Raw genomic sequence first — 21,691 nt, forward strand, 5'->3', positions numbered from 1 at the left:
TCAGCACATCACAGGTTTATATTAAATGCGCTCTTTCTGAGCCTAATAATACACAGTCTAAACCCCACCCCCCCACCCCAAAGTTTTTTTATTTATCACATCAAAAATAAACATATAATTGTTTTTGCATTGAGGGGTTTTTTTTTTTTGGAAACACACGCAGATGTTATGGAAGGAGTCTCCAGTGTCAGCACTTTGTAACATTCCTAAAGGTTTCTGAAACGAGAAGAGTCCTCAGGACGGAAGAGTTTACACTCTGCGGCGTCTCTGTAACACGACGAGCCACGTTTCTTGCATCGTTAACGTCAAGAGCGTTAAAAGAACCCAGAGGCAGATTTCTAGCTGCTATAACATAGGAGATAACAGGAACTAACTTGTTTTCCTCCACCGGTCTTCATTACATTTCTATCTGCGAAATAAAATAAATAAAAACTCGACCTCTCAGTCACGTGAAACACGTTCCTAACTTATTCCATTCGTTCCATTCTACTCAGGATCATTAAGACCAAAAATAAATAAAATAAATGCGCGGGTGCTTGTACACCAGTGGACCAAAACACGTCTTAATTAATCAAGCGTCCTTTGATTTTGCTTCACCTTTTGTGTTTAGCGATGGAGGCTTAGTGCTCGATGTGTGATTGAATTCTGTTTCCTGTAATCCCAGCTCAATAAGAGCTTTGCTCCCTACAGACCGAAGACGCTGCCCTTATTTCCCTGACTCTGTTTAGAAAGTAATATACAATCTAAATAGTCATGATTATAAATGTTTGGGGTTTTTTTCTCTCTCTCTCTCTCCAGCCGAGCTGAATGAACGAATCCATTCCGTATAAATTCGATGTGGTCCTGAAACACCTTCGGAAGAGAAAGGCGAACGAGCTCGAGGGATACGTGCGCTTCGCCAGGCCCCGCCGGTGCATAAACAGGCCATAAAGTGTGATTCATTGGAAGTTGTTATCTTTGTCTGCACAGACTTTGTCAGCACATGATGCAGTTTTTTGTAAATAGACAGTGTAAAGGGCACGGCGTCCCTCGTGACGAGCAGCGCTCGGACGTCTCAGGATGACTCTGTTTGCCCTGCGACAGCGTATCGAGCGTGTGCCGTACATCAGCATGCAACTGAAAGATTACAATCGATATTTAATATTAAGTCAGCCGCTGATAGTTTTTATGTAAGAGCAGAGATCAGAGTTGGCTCCAGCGTAGTGTGTGCTATGCGATAAGTGATTAGCATTCAGATATTGGGAAATTATTGGGATAATCAACATGAAAGACGCTTCAGGATCCTCAGTTTTGTTAGACAAAAAGGTCGAACGGAACATTGATTCCGTCTTCATTCTTTATTTACTCTATTATTTCCTTATAATCCATTATCCAAGCCTTGTAAAAAAAAAAAAAAGAGCATCATGTTTGTCCACAGATTTAGTCAGGAATAAATGAATAGTATGGAGGAATTGTAATCGTAATGAGCTTGTTGGTTTTGCGGCATTCTTGTTTTCTGCTGGTAATTGGAAGGAGAACAAAGAACCTTGTCAAACCACAGAAATTATAAAGAACAAAACGGCACCGTGCGACGCAATCCTTTAATTGGAGTAACCTTTTCTTTTAGCGCTAAATCTGCCGTTGCAGCTTTTTTTTTTTTTTTTTTTGGTTTTGTTTTGTTTTGTTTTTCATCTGGACTTGCACAAACGAATCCATCGGATTGTGTGCCAAAGACGTAGCGAGACATCACCGTAGTAAAACGTAGGGAAGAATCTGCCAAGGTCTGAATTTTAGTTCGTTTTACACGACGACGAAACGGAAAGTCTTATTAGCCGTCGTTGCACTGAGGTGGAAGTAAAAATACCGGAGCTGCGCATCCTGGATGGTGAGTCATCGGGATTTCCGGTCAAGATCCATCCATTTACCGTACCGTTTATCCGACACAGGGTCACGGGGAGCCTGGAGCCTGTCCCAGGAACAAGGAACAAGGTGGGGGACACCCTAGACGGGGTGCCAATACATCGAATCAGACATTATGGACAATCTGGAAATGCCAGTCAACCTACAGCACGTGTCTTTGGACTGGGGGAGGAAACCGGAGTACCTGGAGGAAACCCCTGAGACACGAGGAGAACATGCAAATGCTGAGAACACAGGTGGAGGTGTGATTCGAACCCCCAACCCAAGAGCTGTGAGGCTAAGATCACTAAGCCACCGTACCCTCCTCCTCTGAGGAATTGGCACAGATCCCACCGCAGCCTTTTTTCTTTTACTCAGTCTTATCTCCACCTTCTGTCTAATCATAGGTCTGTCTCCCAATAGTTCCGTGATTGCACCCGCCTATTCCCTGTTTATATGTTGATTAGTAACCCTATCGCGACGCCTCCTTGGGTGTATACAGTAAGTGCATTCCACAGCAATTTGCCAATTACTATTAAAACAATAAAACAATCAAAGAACAACACAGCATACTTTTTATCCATTTGTACTTACATTTAACGTTGTGGGACATCCGTGAGACAGGTTAGTTCCTTTAGCGCTTGTGTTATAACAGCTATAAACAGTCGTTCCCTCACCCCTCTCTTTAAGCTAACCAGTGCCAGAAAACTTAACGTTGCAGTATTGGCTCTTTCCATGACTGTTAAACAAACAGCTCCTCACAGAAAACTTCACTTCTCCATATAAACGATTACGTTAGAATTGATGGCGTTCCTTCGCCAGCTTCTCTTTTATATGCTATCGATACCTTCTGACCAATCAGAGTCAAGAATTCAACAGCACTGTGGTAGAAAGAAAGAAAGAAAGAAAAAAAAAGGAAATGGTGCCAGGAACCTTGGAGCCACATTCAAGCACCAAGTTTGGCCCAAAGTGGAACAGATACGCAAAGAGTGTGTGCAGAAAGAGTGTTAGAGTGCTTCCAAGTGGGAGTTTTTTCATTTCTTTTGAAGCTAGAAAAGCGAGACACAGACAGAGAGAGAGAGAGAGAGAGAGAGAGAGAAGCTGTGGGTTATTACTCCAACAGATCTTCTGAAAAAAACTCTGTCAGCTGCTCAACTGAACTGACAGCATTAATGGAACAAGCTTCGTGTAAAAGCCCAGCGCACAGCAGCCGCAGCTCTTGCTCTCCAAGCACAGGAGTAAAATGGAAGAGAACGAGAAAGATGCATGGTGGAGAGGAGGAGGAGGAGGAGGAGGAGGAGGAGGAGGAGGAGGAGTATTGTACGCTGAGGATAAAGGAGTGAGAAAAGCAACAGACGAAAATAACAGGGTGGATGAAGTGATTGAAAAAGCAAAAGGGCAGATGTGAGGGGTGGTGAGAGGAGAGGAGAGAGGGAAGAGGGGAGGGAAGATGGGAGGGGAGGGAAAAGGGGAGGGGAGGAGAGGGGAGGGGAGGAGTGGAGAGAAGAGGAGGAGAGGGGAGGGAAAAGGGGAGGGGAGGAGAGGAGAGGGAGGGGAGGAGTGGAGAGAAGAGGAGGAGAGGGGAGGGAAAAGGGGAGGGGGGGGCGGAGAGGGGAGATGAGGGAAAAGGGGAGGAGAGGGGCTGATAGGGGAGGGGAGAGGAGAGGGGAGGGGAGGAGTGGAGAGAAGAGGAGGAGAGGGGAGGGAAAAGGGGAGGGGAGGAGAGGAGAGGGGAGGGGAGGAGTGGAGAGAAGAGGAGGAGAGGGGAGGGAAAAGGGGAGGGGGGGCGGAGAGGGGAGATGAGGGAAAAGGGGAGGAGAGGGGCTGATAGGGGAGGGGAGAGGAGAGTGGAGGGGAGGGAAAAGGGGAGGAGAGGAGAGGAAGTGAGGAGGCTGCAGATGACGAATTGAAACAGACGTGTAATGGAGAAGTCAAGTAAGGAGTACGGAAAGAGAGACAGAGAAAGTACGAGTGAGCGAGAAAAGAAGCGACACTAATGGGAAACTCTTCAGCAAAGACAGTGGTGTGTGTGTGTGTGTGTGTGTGTGTGTGTGTGTCTCAGACTTTAGGCTCTCTCTGACACTTTCCCAATTAATGGACAAGGTGGGCAGTGAGACCTTAATCTAACACACACACACACACACACACACACACACACACACACACACACACACACACACCTGGGCAGTAGAAAGAGATAGCTCGGCTCTGATACGCTGATAGAGATGTGAGCTGCTTGACATAAAGACGAGTGAACAGCAGATCAGTTTTATTACTACACCAGCTTCATCTCCTCTCTCCTCCCCTTACCTTTCTTTCTTTTTCTTTTCTCTTTTTCATTGTTCTTTTCTTTTTTTAGTCATCTCTTTTCTCCTTCTCTCTTTGCTTTTCTTACTTTTTTCTTTTCATCTTATGTCTTGTGTGTGTATATATATATATATATATATATATATATATATATATATATATATATATATATATATATATACACACACACACACACACACACACACACATATATTATACATAATGTATAATATATATATTATGTATATTATAAATATGTATGATATGTTTACCATGAACACTCGCCCCTCTCGGTTTCCTGGTTCCTGTGTCGGCACCTTTTTCTTTTTCTTTTCCTTTTTCTTTGCCTCTCTGTTACTCTGGTGTGGACGGAAGAAGCCCCTCACCATTCGCACATTCCTTTGTCTACCGGAATATCATTTGCGTGCATTTACATACCTTCCTGAATAACATTTGCCCGTACTCCTACGACTTCCTAAAAACCATATATGGAGTTGTTCCTGTTTTATACTGATATATGCAGATATGCCATTCCTCCCCACCAATCAATAGTTAGCCCACTGTGTGTGTTGTGTGTCAAGCCTGATATACACTCTGCCTTTCTTGGAATAAATGAGAGATCTTGCCATTTGAACTTTGCGTATCCGTGCGTCATTCGGCAAACTCTCCTAAGCTCGGTGCGGGAAGTGTGTGGCGGTGCGAGGGCGCCATCTTTCTTTTTTACATTCTCTTTCTCTCTTCTTAAGAATCGTGACCCGGAGATTCTCTGTTCTCAAATCTGAACAGTTTTCTGGGGCCTCGTCCAGGATATATCTCTTCTCTTCTCTGCCTCTTCTCTTCTCCAACTCTTCTTCTCTTCTCCATCTCTTCTTCTCTTCTCCATCTCTGCATCTTCTCTTCTCCAATTCTTCTTTTCTTCTCCAACTCTTCTTCTTCTCGTCTCCAACTCTTCTTCTTCTCGTCTCCAACTCTTCTTCTTCTCCAACTCTTCTTCTTCTCTTCTCCATCTCTGTGTCTTCTCTTCCCCAACTCTTCTTCTCTTCTCCATCTCTGCGTCTTCTCTTCTCCAACTCTTCTCTTCTCCAACTCTTCTTCTCTTCTCCAACTCTTCTTCTCTTCTCCATCTCTTCTTCTCTTCTCCATCTCTGCCTCTTCTCCATCTCTTCTTCTCTTCTCCATCTCTGCGTCTTCTCTTCTCCAACTCTTCTTCTCTGCTCCATCTCTTCTTCTCTTCTCCATCTCTGCGTCTTCTCTTCTCCATCTCTTCTTCTCTTCTCCATCTCTTCTTCTCTTCTCCATCTCTTCTTCTCTTCTCCATCTCTTCTTCTCTTCTCCATCTCTGCCTCTTCTCTTCTCCATCTCTGCCTCTTCTCTTCTCCAACTCTTCTTCTCTTCTCCATCTCTTCTTCTCTTCTCCATCTCTTCTTCTCTTCTCCATCTCTTCTTCTCTTCTCCATCTCTGCGTCTTCTCTTCTCCAACTCTTCTTCTCTTCTCCATCTCTTCTTCTCTTCTCCATCTCTTCTTCTCTTCTCCATCTCTGCCTCTTCTCTTCTCCATCTCTGCGTCTTCTCTTCTCCAACTCTTCTTCTCTTCTCCATCTCTGCATCTTCTCTTCTCCAATTCTTCTTTTCTTCTCCAACTCTTCTTCTTCTCGTCTCCAACTCTTCTTCTTCTCCAACTCTTCTTCTTCTCTTCTCCATCTCTGTGTCTTCTCTTCTCCATCTCTTCTTCTCTTCTCCATCTCTTCTTCTCTTCTCCAACTCCTCTTCTCTTCCCCAACTCTTCTTTTTCTCTTCTCTTCTCGCTTGGCTTTTCCAGTCCTTTCTAATCTCGCCTCTTCTCTTTTCCATCGCGTCTCTTTTCTTCTCTCTCTCTCTTTTTTTTGCTTACCGTAATCTAATCACGTTCATTCATCATTTCTCTTCCTCTCCAGCTCATCTTTTCTCTCCATGTTTTCTCTTCTCTTCTCATGTCGTCTCTTTTCTTTTCTACGGTATTTTCTTCACTATCTGTTCTTATCTGATCTTGTTTTTTCTTTGCTTATTTGCTATTCTGGTCACCCCCCCCCCCCCCATCCACCCCCCCTCCCCCTCCCCCCGTCTGCTCGTGTTTACTCATTTTGTATCTTCCCGTTAATAGACATCTCAACTGTTTAGTGGAAGCTGATGATAAAAATATTGCGTGGTCAATTAAATAAATAAAAAAAATGCAACTCTTCTCTGCTGTGACCATGAAAGATGTAAATAAAGACCATTAAAAAAAAACAACAACCTTTAAATGATTAAACTCAAAGCGTGTTTATGAGGGAGCACTCGCTTTCGAAAGATATATACGAGTTGCTGGGTGGGTGTCTTCAGTCCTCGCACTCTGACAGCTCTGAACTCGGACCGGTTCTCTATTGATACGTGGAGCAGATGAAAGTGTGTGGCGTCACTGAGCCGTCGCTCATTTGTTATCTAGAAGACACCAGACCTTCACTCCTTTATAGCGGATGTTTTGCCAGGAAAGTTTTTTTTTTCTCTTCGCGTCTATTGAGCTGTTAGCGAAGCACGGATTGACGGACAGGCCTGGAGATCAGAGAAACATAGTGTAGATACAGTAGATAATGGGAATGAACTGTTGAGGACAGACGGAAGTGAGGAACTGACTGCCAGACAGAAATCCGGGTGTAAATGAGCTTTCCTCCAGCGGTGATGCATCCTCTGGCGGCTTCCGTGTGACACGCAGCGACATCAGACTAATCAGCTGCATCCTGATACTGGCACTAAAGCAGCATGACACAAACCGTGTGTGTGTGTGTGTGTGTGAGCTGAGCTGGGATACACATACAGGGGGCTTTCTGATGGAGTCAAAGGAGCTTGACAGATAGACAGAATGATCCACTGTGACACCTCGAAGCCTCTCTCGGAAATCAGATGGTATGGAAACAGAAGAGAAAAAATAAATAGGGAGCCAAAATAAATAGAGAGAGACGCTGAAAGAGTGAGGAGGCGAAGGCACAGAGCGCCAGGTTAGCAGTGAAGAGAGGTGTATCAACCTAATGAGCTCTTTCTCTGTAGCCAGTAGACAATCTCTCTCTCTCTCTCTCTCACACACACACACACACACTCACATACACACACATGCTTATTCACACGCCTCTCCCACTTCCTGATCGAGTGACAATCTTGGCTGCCGCCCGCGTGTCAGGTCCTGTTTGCGACGATGACTTTCTCTCGTTTGAGGCTGACTGGCTGTGGGATGTGTGCAGCTAAATGCCAGGAGATGAGCAGATTGCTGTTAGTTTGGCACGTCAGTAGGACTGAAAACGGAAACTGTTCCTTTCTTTCTTTCTTTTCAGTCTGTTTAAATAAAGATGTGAAAAGAAGGAAACAAGGGCAAAAATCTCACCGTGTGACTAAATATGTTGCAAAGTACTAGCAGTTATTCCAAGCCTTTTACTGAACCCTTTCATGTATGGTGTACACACTGACAGACTGGTAATTTAAAAATATCTCAGACGTAAATCATCTGCAGACCACTGCAGTGTTATATACCCCATCATACCGTAACAAACTATATTCTTCTTCAATTAAAAAAAAAAAAGTATAGAAATGCCATTTTTCACCAAGGCCATAAAATGATCTCAAAATGATCTCATCTTCCATGTGGTGAGGGTTGCCAGATGTTGGCAGTGACGAAAAAAAATGAAAGTCCGTAAAACCAGTCCAGATCCAAATCTCAGCATTTCAAAGTAATGTCACACAATATATATATATATATATATATATATATATATATATATATATATATATATATATATATATATATATATATATATATATATTTTTTTTTTTAATAAATTCGAAATCAAATTTAGTTTTTTCTCCCTAAACAATTCTTTCATCTCTGATGTCATAAACTGGTCTCATATAATTATAGATTAGTGATTTCATACATTCATGCACTAAATAAGCTGGCTATATATATATATAGCCTTATTTCCACTGATGCACATTTCTTGTTAATCTACTACAAAGTGGGTAAACTGCACACCTGGCAACACTGGTTGTGCCTCCCTGTAAACCAGGGGTGTCCAATCTTATCCGGAAAGGGCCGGTGTGGGTGCAGGTTTTCATTCCAACCAAGCAGAAGCCACACCTGCGTCTAATGAAAGCCAAAATCAACTGATTAAACATGTGGAATCAGGTGTGGCTCCTGCTTGGTTGGAATGAAACCTGCACCCACTTCGGCCCTCTCCGGATAAGATTGGCCACACCTGGTGTAAACGTTTCACATCAACGTCTCTAACCGTTCTACACAGTTCTTAAATATAGCTGGATCTTATGCTGCAAAGTCGCTTTGGTTGCCTCTTTAAAAAATGCTGGAACCAAGTACTGGTGACAGTGGGGGGTTGGAGGTGGATTCAGTTCTTTACACGTTCAATTGCAACACCTTGAACGACGTAAGTTAATTACACCGATCGTGCATAACATTAAAACCACCTGTCGAATATTGTGTAAGTCCCCCTTGTGCCAACAAAACAGCTCTGACCCGTCGAGGTATGGACTCCACAAGACCTCTGAAGGTCTGCTGTGGTATCTGGCATCAAGTCATTAGCAGCAGGTCCTTTAAGTCCGTCAAGTTGCAAGTTGGGGCTTCCATTGATTGGACTTGTTTGTCCGGCACATCACACAGACACTCGATCGGATTTAGATCTGGGGAATTTGGAGGCCGAGTCAACACCTTGAACACTTTGTCATGTTCCTCAGACCGTTCCTGAACCATTTTTGCAGTGTAGCAGGGAGAATTATCCTGCTGAAAGAGGCCACTGCTATTAGGGAATACCGTTGCCATGAAGGGGTGTACTTGGTCTGCAACAATGTTTAGGTAGGTGGTATGTGTCAAGGTAACACCACATGAATGACAGGACCCAAGGTTTCCTAGCAGAACATTGCCCTGAGCATCACACAGTTGGCTTGCCTTCTTCCCATAGTGCATCCTTATGCTATGTTTTCCCCAGGTAAGCGACACACATGCACCTGGCCGTCTATATGATGTAAAAGCAAACGTGATTCATCAGACCAGGTCACCTTCTTCCATTGCTCCATGGTCCAGTTCTGATGCTCACGTACCTATTGTAGGAGCTTTAGGTGGTGGACAGGAGTCAGCATGGGCACTCTGTGTCTGTGACTATGCAGCTCCATACACATCAAGCTGTGATGCACTGTGTGTTCTGACACCTTTCTATCCTCAATCCGTTTTATCTCGTCTGCAGCTTGTGCAAAATGCAGCAACTAGATTTTTATCAGGGACCAAAAAGAAGGATCATCTTCTGGCACATGTCCCCTATATTCTGGCACCTCTTCACTGGCTTCCTGTCAAGTTTAGAATTGATTTAAAAATTCAAATTTATCTATACAAAGCTCTTTCTGATTCTGCTCCACAGCATGTCATTGACCTTCTTCACCTTTACTCTCCTACTAGAGCATTGAGAACATGTGATCAACTTCTTTTATCTGTCCCCCGTTGTCGTACTAAGACAAAGGGTGATCGAGCCTTTTCTGTGGTTCTTAACTATTTTTAAATCTTCTCTTAAAAACTTATTTTTATTCTTTGTGTTATAATGTTGTTTAATGTGATAATGATAATGAGTCTTTATTGATGACATATGCATATGCACTGTGAAATTCTTTTCTTTGTCAGGAAGTGCATGTCAGGAAGCTGGGGTCAGAACACATGCTCAGCCATGATACAGCACCCCCTGGAGCAGAGCAGATTAAGGGCCTTGCTCAAGGACCCAACAGTGGCAGCTTGGCAGTGCTGGGGCTTGAACCCCTGACGTTCCAATCAGTATAAAAGAGGCTTGCAGTGCTGGAGCTTGAATCCCTGACCTTCTGATCAGTAACCCAGAGCCTGGCAGTGCTGGGACTTGAACCCCTGACCTTCCGACCAGTAACCCAGAGCCTGGCAGTGCTGGGACTTGAACCCCTGACCTTCCGACCAGTAACCCAGAGTCTGGCAGTGCTGGGGCTTGAACCCCTGACCAGTAACCCAGAGCCTGCCAGTGCTGAGGCACTGAACCTTCTGATCTTCCGATCAGTAACCCAGAGTCTGGCAGTGCTGGGGCTTGAACCCCTGATCTTCCGATCAGTAACCCAGAGTCTGGCAGTGCTGGGGCTTGAACCCCCGACCTTCCGACCAGTAACCCAGAGCCTGACAGTGCTGGGGCTTGAACCCCCGACCTTCCGACCAGTAACCCAGAGCCTGACAGTGCTGGGGCTTGAACCCCCGACCTTCCGACCAGTAACCCAGAGCCTGACAGTGCTGGGGCTTGAACCCCCGACCTTCCAATCAGTAACCCAGAGTCTGGCAGTGCTGGGGCTTGAACCCCCGACCTTCCGACCAGTAACCCAGGGTCTGACAGTGCTGGGGCTTGAACCCCCGACCTTCCGACCAGTAACCCAGAGCCTGACAGTGCTGGGGCTTGAACCCCCGACCTTCCGACCAGTAACCCAGAGCCTGACAGTGCTGGGGCTTGAACCCCTGACCTTCAGATCAGTAACCCAGAGCCTTAACCCCAAAGCCTCCACTGCCCCATGATTTCGAATGTTTTGCACTGCACTTTAGATCATCTGCTGTTGTCTTTAAATGTGCTTTATAAATACATTTGAACTGACCTGACTTCTATCATAGCCAGCATTAAATTTTTCAGCAATTTGTGCTGTAGTAGCTCTTCTATGGGATCAGACCAGATGGGCTAGCCTTCGCTCCCCACACACACTGACTGCTCACTTGCTGCCTAATATATCCTACCTTTTGTAACGAGATAATTAATGTTATTCACTTCACCTGTCAGTGATTTTATTGTTATGGCTGATCAGTGTATATGACCATCATTAAGAAGACACAGACAGTGCAGGTGCACAAAAAAAAAAAAAAAAAAAAAAAAAAAAAAGGCTATTAATATTGCAACCATGGTCTAAGGAAAAAAAAAACATTTTGCTATGGATTAAATGTGAGCCATACTGCTAATGCTAATACAAACATTCCATGCAAATTCTGAACTTAACAGCAAAAAGCAATGTGACTCTAAAACTGTGCTGTGTATGCACTATGCAGGATTTAACTTTCCACAATGAAGTCAGTTCTTAAATCTAAAAGCACATCTTGTAAAATCCTGTCTGCTCTCCGACGTAAACTGGCCCATAAAGCATTGTTACTGGTTTATTTTACGTGTCTGTGAACTGGCTTGAAGATGATTTGGTTCTGTATATTAACACATTTCCTAATAAAACAGAAAACGGGAAACATTTAAGTGCTTGATTTACTTCGACATCAGCTAATAGTGTTCAAGATACACCATGTCCTGGCCACGCCCACGCCCCTGACTGATAACCTGCAGGATTAATGTTCACGTCGGCTGGACAGAACGTTCTAGAGAAAATTAGCATTTATGAGAACAGGCGTATATGTGTCTCGTTACCAAGAGTGAGACATAAAACACGTTAATTTTGATTTCACAGGCATTTTACGGTCAGTAAATCCTACACAAGCAGCCGTCTTGTGGCTCTTTTCTATATCCTCGAAAGACTACAACCTTTCACTATAGACCAAATTTAGCCGTCCCATGCGTGTCTGGCAGAGATGTTTCATTTCACATCTTTTAAACATCTTTGTGCTCACTGAGTCAGTCTTGCGAGACTTGTAACGCTGTCAGCTTCTTTAACAGCTCTATACTCGGTTTAGCTTCAGCCTGACTTCTATGTCGTGTTGGATAAAAGCGTTTGGCGAATAAATAAATGAAAATGCGGTTATAATAAGAGTCCAAAACCTCGATCCAGCTGTCTGTCTCTTGCAATGCAGTTCAGTTTACCTCAAGAAAGCTTTATTGGCAAGGTCATATCAAGTATGGCATTGTCTAAGCATGTAAATGCAGAAAGAAATACATCTTCATAGATGTATTTTCACAGAAAAAGCACTGATCTGGGCTCCTTTTGTGCTGATAGGGAAACTATTCCTATTGGCAGTGGACTGGATGAATGTACAAGACAACAGTGTGAGAATTTGGGACTTTAATTGACACTTTGGTCTCAGATGGTTGATCTGGACTTTGCAGATGATATAATCTAGCATCTCACACATGTGCCAGCTGATGCAATCCAAGATATCCTGGCTAGTGGTCACCAAGTGATCAGCCAAGACAGGCTTGTTGATTAGCAAACACAAGACCAAGGTCATGCGCGTAAGAAACACCAGTGACGACTGCATCAACGTGGAAGGAGTAGAGTTTGAGGACTGGAAACCTTAATATACCTTGGCATTACCATTTGGAAGGATGGAGGGACAGACGTCTAGGCTGTATATGTATAGGGAATGCAAGACAGCATTTTTGCCTCTTAGTACATAGTTAAGAGGTCTGAATATTCAACACAAATGTGGAACTCCTCTATGGCTCAGAAAAATGGTGAACTATGTCAAAACAGCAACCTTCAGACCTCCATCGCCAAGTGGCTGCAGACCGTTCTGAGGATACATTGGCAAACACCATTAAATATGAAGCCCTCTGGAAGGAAATGGGACACGAGAGGATTAAGCTCCAGATCAGGAAAAGGAAGTGGAGCTGGTTGGGAGACACCCTCTGAAAAACCCTTCGACCAGTGTAGCCAAACTGTTTCTAAAATAGAACAGAAGAAGCGAAGTCATGGATGACCAAGAAACACCTGGAGAAGATCAGTGAAGGAACTAGGATACACCTGGAAGAAAGTGGAGAACGCAGCATAATACAGATGGCAGTGGGCAATCAATGGTTAACGCTCTGGGTTACTGATCAGAAAGGTCAGGGGTTCAAGTCCCCGCACTGCCAAGCTGTCACTGGTGGAGCCTTGAGCAAGGCCCTTAACTCTCTATGCTCCAGATGGCTGACCCTGTGCTCTCACCTCAACTTCCTAACAAGCTGGGATATGTGAAGAAATGATTTTCACTGTGCTGTAATGTATGTGTGGCATTTCTCTCTGGGAAGGAAAAGGTTTAAGTCGTTTTGTCCGCTTGCCCACCTCAATTTGTGATCTGATTGGTCGAGAGGTAAAATAGTGCTTGATGTCACCGATATCCACAATGATAAAACAAAAAACAATCAAACCTACCAGTGGTGCCGCTTTTTCAAGTGCAGGTTATAATATTTAAAACGTGTGTCTAGATCTGTAATAATCGTCTCGTTTTTAAGCTACCTTTAAAAGTGCTATTCACAGTTTCTCCACGCAACATATCAGACTAGTTTTTCCATCTCAGGCTTCTGTTTACATTTTTTTTCTGGTCCAGAAAGAAGCTCCGCCCCCAGTGGCACACAGAACCTGCTTTTTTTCTTTTTTTTTTTTTACTGTAAGGTGATTCATGAAATATACAGTTACAAGAAGGCGTGTTAATGTTTTATTGCTGTTTGCATTCCAGCTAGAAGAGGTATAAAAACGGCAAACTGCTCCTTTAAAGCAACAGATGGACGCGACGTGGGCGTGACACGAAGACCTATGAAGGCGAGTCAAATTGTGATCCTTTTTAAAATGATATTTGAAATTTTCTCTGAATTTCTCATGCGGTTTTAAGTTTGGAGAAGTGTGCCAACCGTATCTGCCATGCAGCAGCATCATATCTAGAAGATAAAATATTAATTCACACCTTCTCAAGATCTCATTTCTGCTGTTTTTTTTTTTTTTTTTTTTTTTTTTAAATAAAAACTCTAGGAATAAGAGGAAAATGAATTAAAAAGGTGATAATGAAGACACTTGTAGTCTTTTTTTCTTCCTCTTCTTTTGCTCATTAAATTCTCTGTGTGTGATTGCGTTCCCTCCTGCAGAGTCAAAGCTCTGCACTTTCCACATTTGGCCTTTTGTGTATTTATGGCGCGTATCGCAGGGTTTTACTCGCATGGTTTACTGCAGTAAAAAAGTACATTGAGTTTGTGGGGATTTGTTTGAACAGATGTCATACTGTAGTGCGAAGCATATAGATGTGGCGTGTTGTAGCATTCCCCGAGTTCCCAAGGAGCAAATGGGAATAAACACAGCACATTACTTATTTATCTCCCAGGTGTACAGTTCCTGTGTGTGTGTGTGTGGTAGAGCATTAATTGGGCAGAGACTTTGGCAGGTTAAACAGAAGCAAGAAGGAACTACTAGACTTTGAATTTTAACTTGGTTACAATGTTGGCACAACAAATTTCATAAATGTCTGAGATAAAAATAAGTAAATAAATGAATCAATTTAACTTCAATGCGCATTAGAGATATGAGGCATATGCGGTATGTGTGTAACTTTCTGTGTGATGTTCATGCCCAGAATGTGAAGACACTTATTCAGAGATCATGAACCAGTGAATCGAATATGAGGCCTACAGCAATATTAAATAACACACACATATGCCTGGGACGCTTATCCATTCCATGTACATCAATCATCTATAAGATTAAAACCACCTGCTTAAAACTGTATAGATCCCGCTTGTGTCGCCAAAACAGCTCTGACGAGAGCATCACACTGCATCTTGCCTTCTTCCAATAGTGTATCCTGGTGCCATCTCTTCCCCAGGTGAGCGACTCTCACGCACCCGGCCGCCCACATGATGTAAAAGGAAACGTGATTCATCAGACCAGGCCACCTTCTTTTACTGCACCATGCTCCAGTTCTGATGCTCACGTGCCCATTGTAGGCACTTTTGCTTGTGGACAGGAGTCAGCATGGGCGCTCTGACCGATCTGCAGCTACGGCGTGACATACGCAGCAAGCTGTGATGCACTGTGTGTCCTGACACCTTTCTATCAGAGCCAGCATTCACTTTTTCAGCAATTTGTGCTACCGTAGTTCTTCTGTGGGATCGGACAAGACGGCCTAGCTTTCGCTCAACACACGCATCAGCGAGCCTTGGGAGCCCATGACCCTGTTGCCGGTTCATCAGCTTTCCTTCCTTGGACCGCTTTTGGTGGGTACTAACCACTGCATACCGGGAACACCTCACAAGACCTGCTGTTATGGAGATGCCCTGACCCAGTTTTCTAGCCGTCACAATCTGGACCTCGTCAAAGTCGCTCAGATCCCACTTACCCATTTTTCCTGCTTCCAACACGTCAAGAACCAAATGTTCATATGCTGCCTAACACTAATATATCCCACTCCTTACATCCCACAGGTGCCATTGTAACGAGATAATCAATGTTATTCGTGTCACATGTCAGTGTGTCAGTTTTAATGTTATGGCTGATCCGTGTAGTTTAGTGGTTTTAACAATATTCGTTCCTAATTTTTAGTCATATTCTTCTCAGGGGTTTTTAGAGTCTTTTTTCCCCCTAATTTCTTCCCTGTATAAATCATGTGATGTTACAATGCCATTTAGAGTGTATGTTTGTACCTGCTTACTACCGTGTTGTCACAAATATTATGTCATTTATTTGCAGAACTATAAGCCAAGATTTATCTTAATAAATATGTCTGGCATTTCAGCTAAATTCAGTTAAATTGTCTTGGCTCCAGAGTTATCAGTCCCGGTTAATACCTAGGGGACTGTAAATTAAAATGACTTACCCAGTGAGATCAGTTTATTGAGTTTCTTGAAGGCTTACACTGAGCTGTGAGTGTAAAAATAGCTTTTAGATGAATGGGCTGCATGCAACCTATAATTCTTGGGCTAATAGGTGGCAGATCTTTCATGTGGGTGATGTGCTTCAGTAGGGAGGAAACGGCAATGTCGGCTGATTTCATGTTTTTTCCGCAAACTCAGCTGCCTACACAGTTACAGTGATCTCTCTCTGTCTGTGCGTGTCTCTCTCTCTCTCTCTCTCTCTCTCTCCCTTTCTCTCTCTCTCGGCTCAGTCAGTCAGACGGACTGGACACGGTGACCAGTGAAGATGTTATAAACCTGAGATCCATCCTCGGAATAATTTGAGCAGGAGTGTTGGTTAAAAGGCAAAAAAAAAAAAAAAAAAAAAAGGAATCACCTGAGTAGAGCCCAGTGAAAGGTACGCTGTTCCAACCACCTTAGGTTTGCAAGAGTTGGACATGTATTAACTTCCCAGCACGAGTGACAATTTAAAGGGGGTGAAAATAGGGGCCATGGTTCACATCATGTCTTGCGTCACTGCGATCCATTTTAACCAGTGATTCCGTCCACACAATGCACTAGAGTCCTGTCAGATTCGAGCCCACATGGTGCATTTTCCTTGTTTTACACTTCCTGTCTATTTTTTTTCCACTCGTGTACACGAGTGAGTGAAGTGTAAAGTATACCGAAATCCATTGAATTCTCAAAACGACACTTTCTACTGTACACCAGTCAGCCGTAATATTAAAACAGGTGAAGTGAATAACGATGATTAGCTTGTTACAGTGGAAGCAAGAACAATGCGCAAGCGTAAGGACATGAGTGACTTGCAAATTCACCTACTCTACTCATCAGTCATTATTGAATGCCGGAGTTGCCAAAACAGATTAAAAGCGATCTGAGACGACACGCTTTCTTCTGCCAGTAGTGCACGCGGTGTGGATGGGCTGAGGTCTTGGCGCTCATCTGGAGTGAATTTGGCATGTGTCTGTGTCTTCACCACCATCATCCAACAACAACTGATAAAATATCCTTAAAAGATTAATGTTCATCACTCTAGTACAGTCCCAGAGATGCGTAGAAACTGTGGAAAGGCAAATTTGGTTGTTTTTGGTGTCCCAAAACCTTACTAACACACTTTAGGTTGTTTCTGAGACTTAAGCTCATGAGCGATTGGTGACAGACCACCAATCCACCACAATTTCAGACTCCTTGAATGCATTCTCTATTATCTATTATCACATGATCTCCCCATCCATAAGTTTAAAACATCTCACCAGTTTTTAAAAGTGTGTCTCACTAGTGTTTGTAAATGCTAGGCCTGAGTGTTATTCATATCAAAGTGTGCACCATGCAACGTTTTCATTTACAACTCCATTGGCCATTTGGCTCCCGCTCATAGGGAGAGCCCAAGGCACTGGTGCGAGCCCCAGAGCCAACTTCATTAATATACACAGCAAATTGTTTGTTGTCCTAATGCGAATGCACACACACTCACACACGCAATCACACTACATCTAGTTAAAGAGCCATTTTACAGCTTTCGCACACCCACTCATTTTTTCCCCCCACTCCATCAGCCTTATGCTCATATACAACATGTAGACATTATTTTGATTTAAGTCGTTTGTAAATACCAGGAAGTGTTTAATGTGTTTCCATCAAAGTGACAGTTTAGGTTTTCTGTAAATATCAAGTGTTGCTAATAGTTACACAATATCGTTCTAACATGAAATGAAATCCTTCAATACGACGGAGATACAAGGACATCCCCGTATCCAAATTGTTTATCTTTAACAACGTAAGCATATTTTCATACATTCAATTTGAAGCGTCCAATCAAATTCATGACTGTAGGGGGGGGGGGGTGGGACAGTAACACTTTAATAGCTTATACACTATTACCTGAATAATACTTAATTAAATATGTATTAATGATTAAATAAAGCATTTACTTATCACGAGCTAATGAAGCGCTAACTTTAACCACGACGTGAGCCTTATGAATTCATGCGTGAATAACGACCACCTTAAGTGCATGTTTATACATGTTTGTTAGTTAATGTATTAATTAACATGTAGGGGTAAACTAAATCAAACATGCTCTATACGAAAGTATATGAATTAAACATACAACCCCGATTCCAAAAAAGTTGGGACGAGGTGTAAAATGTAAATGAAAACAGAATGCAATGATTTGCAAATCTCATAGACCCGTATGTTATTCACAGTAGAAGATAGAAAACATATCATATGTTTAAACTGAGGACATGTACAATTTTAAGGGGAAAAAAAACAAGGCGATTTTGAATTTGATGATGAACATATCTCAAAAAAGTTGGGACAGGGGCGACACAAAGTCGGAAAAGTACGTGTTAGTAAAAAGAAACAGCTGGAGGAACATTTTGCAATTAATTAGGTTATTTGGGAACAGGTCAGTAACGTGATTGGGTATAAAAAGAGAATCTTAGAGAGGCGGAGTCTCTCAGAAGTAAAGATAGGATGGAATCTGGATGGAAGCAATACAGTATGTTGCTGTAAAACCTGTATATACCTTTCAGCATTAATGCTACCTTTCCAGATGTGCAAGCTGCCCATTCCATAGACACTAATGCACCCCCATACCATCAGAGCTTTTGAACTTAGCGCTGACAAAAAGCCTGATGGTCCCTCTTCTCTTTAGTCCTCTTTACTTTAGAGGATGCTGAGTCCATGGTTTCCAAAAAGAATTTCAGATCTGAATTCGTCTGACCACAGAACAGTTTTCCACTCTGCGTCAGTCCATTTGAAATGAGCTTTGGCCCAGAGAAGACAGCGGCGTTTCTGGATCATGTTCACATACGGCTTCTTCTTTGCATGATAGAGCTTTAACCAGCGTTTGTGGATGGCACGGTGAACTGTGTTCACAGACACAGTTCACAGACACTGGAGGAGTTTCGGAGCCCATGAAGTGATTTCTATTACAGAATCATGCCTGTTTTTAACGCAATGCTGAATGAGGGCCTGAAGATCATTGGCATGCAGTATTGATGTTCACCCTCGTCTCTTACGCACAGAGATTTCTCCAGATTCTCAGAATCTTTTGATGATATTTTGTACTGTAGATGATGAGAGATTTATAGTCTTCACAAGAACATTATTCTGAAATTGTTCCACAAATTGTAGACGCAGTTTTTCGCAGATCGGTGAACCTCTCTCCCATCTTTACTTCTGAAAGACTCCGCCTCTCTAAGGTACTCTTTTTATCCCTAATCATGTTACTTATTGAACGTTGAAACTAATAATAAACAGCAATAATTTCATCTCAATGCCATCCAGTGATGATATTTTTGACTGGCCACATTATCGGTGCTTTCACTTAAATATAATTTCTCAGTACTAGCAACAGGTTTAGCTTTCAGTTTCTTTCACATTAGCTTTTCTTTAATATGATTGGTAGACCTTTCAAACTAGCAGAACCTCATAACCAGCTGCCAATGACAAACTGACACCACAAACTTAAACTTATGAGCTCCAGTTGGAATCTCTTGGAGCCTGCAGTAGGTGTAATATTTGTAAATATTGTAAATAAACTTTAAGTATAAAGTTCTGTTTGATTATTTGCATTCATTTCTGAAATGTGTTGGTTATAGCTAGCTGCCACTTTCTTCTTCAGATAGCAGCTTAGCTGATTTTTGGAATGAAATGACCGACACTGCTAATGTTCTGAAAACAGAAAATTAGACAAGAGGGCAGACCAATGGGCAACATTTTAATTCCAAATTCAGGGAGAATATCTCATTCTAAATAGTTTTAGATCTTCAAACAAAATACAACACAAAACAAAGGCAACCTGAGTAAACACACAATACAGTTTTTTGTTATTTATTTATTTTATTGAAGCAAAAAAAGGTGTTATCCAACACCAATCAGCCATGTGAAAAACTATTTGCCCCCTTAAACTTAAAACCTTTAGCAGCAATAACTGTAACCTAACACTTCCGATAACTGGAGATCAGTCTTTCACTTCATTCTAGGACTAGAACTTACTCTTATGCTTTGGATCATTGTCTTGCTGCATAATCCAGTAACGCTTGAGTTTCAACTTACGGACTGAAGACCGGACATTCTCCTTTCGGGTTTTCTGGTACAGAGCAGAATTCATGTTTCCATCAATTATTGCAAGTTGCCCAGGTCATGAAGCAGCAGAGCATCCCCACACCATCACACTGCCACCACCATGCTTAACAGTAGGTACGATGATCTTTTAGTGGAATTCTGTGTGTGGTCTATGCCAGACATAACGGGACTCCTGTCTTCCAAACAGTTCCACTTTCGACTCATCAGTCCACAGAACATTCTCCCAAATGGTTTGAGGATCATCAAGGTGTGTTTTGGCAAAATTCAGATGATGTTCTTCTGGGTTAGCAGTGGTTTTCACCTGAATGTTCTTCTGGGTTAGCAGTGGTCTTCACCTTAATGTTCTTCTGGGTTAGCAGTGGTCTTCACCTTAATGTTCTTCTGGGTTAGCAGTGGTTTTCACCTTAATGTTCTTCTGGGTTAGCAGTGGTTTTCACTTCGCCACTCTTCCATGGATGCGATTTTCCCCCAGTGTCTTTCTGATAGTGGAGTCATGAACAGTGATCTTTATTGATGCAAGAGAGGCCTGCAGATCCTTTGATGTTGTCCTTGGCTCTTTTGTGACTTCCTGGATGAGTAGTCACTGTGCTCTTGGAGGAATTTTGGAATGTCGGCCACTTCTGGAAGGTTCACTACTGTGCCGAGTTTTTCCATTTGGAGATAACGGCTCTCGCTGTGGTCCTTTGGAGTCCCCGAGGCTTTGAAATAGCTGTGCAACCCTTCCCAGACTGACGTATTTCAATCCCCTTCTTCCTCATCATTTCTGGAATTTCTTTTAACTTTCAAAAAAGTTCTATATAAGTGTTGATTTGATTGAACAGGGTTTGCAGTAATCAGGCCTGGTTGTGTCTAGCCCAGCCGAACCCCATTATGAATGCAGCTTCATAGATTTGGGGATTTAGTAAATACGGGGGCAAATACATTTTCACACAGGCCCGGTTGGTATCGGAGAACTTTTTTGTTTCAATAAATAACATTATCATTTAAAAGCAGTATTTTGTGTTTACTCGGGTTGCCTTTGATTTATCTTAGATTTCGTGTTAATTTCCGAAACAATTTAGTATGCGATATACACAAAAAAGATGAAATCAAATACTTTTCCACAGCACAGTATACTGACAGAAACAACCAGCAAAATGCAGTTTATGTAAAGTTAGCAAATCATAAATCATTACCCAATCAATGATTCAGTGATGTAAAACAGGGCGATTTTGGTTGTCACTCTAAAAATTATGATTAACAGATGAACGTTTTGGCGCCAGTTAAAAAAGACTTTAGAATATGGTTAGGAATCCTGAAGAAAAAAAAAAGTCAAACCTTTTTTTTCCTATAATCTTTTCTACTCTGATTACTGCATGTAGTATGTTAGAGTCACTAAAATAGCACCCTGTTCACGACTTTCTACCCTGTGATGCAGCTGTGTGTGTGTTTCTGGGTGTGTTTATCCCCTGGAAACCTGTCACTGTAATTGCTGTAATAAAGCTATCACAGGGGCATCAACTGTGACTGCTGGGAGAGGCAAAGAGACAGGGAGCGAGAGAAAAGAGAGCAGTGCGAGTTTATGAATCCGGCTCATGCTCTTCCGATGAGCGAATGTGTCTGGGTCAGCATCTGCGAGTCAGAGACGAATGACTAATTCTCTTTTAATTAGCGAAAACATAAGGAGCCAATGTGGTGTCACCTTGTCACTGCTGGGCCCGGTTCCAAACCCCAAAGCTCAAACCACGAGAGGAGAGGGTGTCGGGTTAGAAGTTGAAGGGCTTTCGGGGTAATTGGCATTGAGTGGTGGGAGCTATTAGAGAGTGTTTAGGGGTAGA

The sequence above is a fragment of the Ictalurus punctatus genome, chromosome 2 (assembly GCF_001660625.3).
Source record: "Ictalurus punctatus breed USDA103 chromosome 2, Coco_2.0, whole genome shotgun sequence".
Lineage (NCBI taxonomy): Eukaryota > Metazoa > Chordata > Actinopteri > Siluriformes > Ictaluridae > Ictalurus > Ictalurus punctatus.